At 32.9% G+C, this 2,169-nt stretch overlaps 1 non-coding gene across 1 annotated transcript; it reads right to left on the bottom strand.

Annotated features, from left to right (window-relative positions):
- Positions 1 to 548: 548 nt before the first annotated feature.
- On the bottom strand, positions 549 to 621 carry Trnaf-gaa (transfer RNA phenylalanine (anticodon GAA)). Its single transcript has one exon. It is a non-coding gene; the product is annotated as a tRNA-Phe (tRNA).
- Between the last annotated feature and the right edge of the window lie 1,548 nt (positions 622 to 2,169).

The following is a 2,169-nucleotide window of genomic DNA, read 5'->3' as shown; positions in this document are numbered from 1 at the left end:
CTATTAGGTACCTACTGAACGCTTAAAATAAGCGTGTATTACTTGGATTTAATTGAAAGCAGAATATTGTTGGCTTCAAAATGGTCTTCGCTAAACATGTTTTTATGTGCACCTTATTTTTAATAATAAAAATATAAATATATAAAATAAAAATTGCAACTAATTTGCGCATTCTACATTTATTTTACTCTTAGTTTCACACCTATTTGTCTGGACTGGCGTATAAATCGGGGATTGTTAATGATACATGCGTGTGTTCGCAAATTGATACCCATCGAGGAAATATTACAGGTATCAAAGTTAATAAGCTGAATTGTATGTGTTAAGCGAGAACATGGATATCATCGAATATATCGTCTTGTTCTCCTTTGTAACGCTAAAAGTTAAACACGTTAGTACTATTGATAATCCTATGCATATTTGCTTGTGTGCGTAAATACGAAGGTGGGGCGCGTCACTTCAGCTTAGACAATCTCTACTAAATTTTACATTTATCTACAAAAAGATTGAAAAAGTTAAATTAAAAAAAGAAAGCGAAAAATAAGGTATGCCGAAACCCGGGATTGAACCGGGGACCTTTAGATCTTCAGTCTAACGCTCTCCCAACTGAGCTATTTCGGCTGATGTGTGAAGTTGTAAAATTAGTGATACTTTTCCGCAGTAAAATATGTGTGGCATTTTATAAACTTGAAAAATACTTAAACAGTTAATAAAATTTGGGTAAAAGAGTTTCAGACAAAGACTACTAAGATTATAAACTACTTAGCTATTTATACCTACTACATCCGTACGAATGTGTTAAAAAAAAATTAAATCTGTATGGGTATCTAGCTAGGTCCCTTCACTGCCTATAGGAAAGAGGACATGAAGACAAAGAGGACATAGATGAATTACTGTAAGTTATGTTCCTACTTAATTTTACTATGAGACAATAGGAATAACTTACAATTTCTGTGGAAAATAATCTTTGTAAGTCCCTACTCAATTTAGAATTCATATGCAGAATATATTTTGCATAAACACATAAATACTTTAACACTAACATCGATATACTAATCCGAGCAACGATTTCGATTCTGAGTGTGATTCCGAGTAACAATAAACAGTAAAGCATGGGAACACACAGGCGGCTCGCGAACAACCACCCAAGTCACTGCTACCTGCCGTGTTCCAGTCAATGACATTGGTTTCGACACTTAAATGTTTGGCACATAATGCTTCGATCAACTATATATCTAAATAATAATAGGTAAGCTATATTGAGTTAGTAATAAAAGTTAGTATAATTTCAAAAAGATGGGCTAGCAAACTGTCATTATTACAATCTCAATTCCATCATTAATGGCATTAAAAATTCTTCTTGCAGGTCTTCTAGTTGCAGATACGGTTCGTTGTATCTTGGTGTGTAAATTATATGACAGTCTGTGAAATTAAGAAGGTAAAAATTATGAAACTGGTGAGATAATTATGAGAATACGAGTACCTACGATTTGAGGACAAAATTTTAATCAACATAAAGTAATTGAAAGTTTTCTTTATTTCCATAAAAGCAATGCTTAGTGCGCTATGAGCAGGGATTAAACTTTTAAACTCGGGCTATAGAATCTAATGCTCTGACCTCAACTGACATAACTTATAACAAGAAATCGATCCAAAATTCGATCCTTTTCGTGGATCCCTATTAAGCTAACCATAGATTTCATCGCCAATCATAGGGATAAACGACTAATCGGCCCATTACCTGAGTAGCTCTTGATTTGAAGTGCCGTCACTAGTAATTTTATATAATTTATGATTTTGTTTTGAGAATGAAGGAAATATCAAAATGTTTTGGTAAAATATTATACTCTTCTGGAAGAGAAGAAAATGTAGAATGTGCTTACTGCTTAAGAGCTGGAATATTTTTGGTCCAAAAAATACACCACCTAATGCCTGCTTGCTATTCCAGAACTTCTTTAGTCATGCACGCATCAACCTTTATTTTGAGACAAGAATTTTCCAAAGATAATAACGACAAAATATAAATTCTCCAATTACTATTAAAAACTTTTTTTAGTGTTTCTCATATTATCTTGGTGACGAACTAGTTATGAACTACCTGCAACTATTTCAGACTGGTTTTTGACTTGTAAGTTTGAATGATTTTACAAACTCAAAATGTTATAACCA

Source organism: Amyelois transitella, chromosome 8 (genome assembly GCF_032362555.1).
Source record: "Amyelois transitella isolate CPQ chromosome 8, ilAmyTran1.1, whole genome shotgun sequence".
NCBI classification, from domain to species: Eukaryota; Metazoa; Arthropoda; class Insecta; order Lepidoptera; family Pyralidae; genus Amyelois; species Amyelois transitella.
Note: the sequence above shows the minus strand (reverse complement) of the source record. Positions and strands in the feature narration are given on the sequence as shown.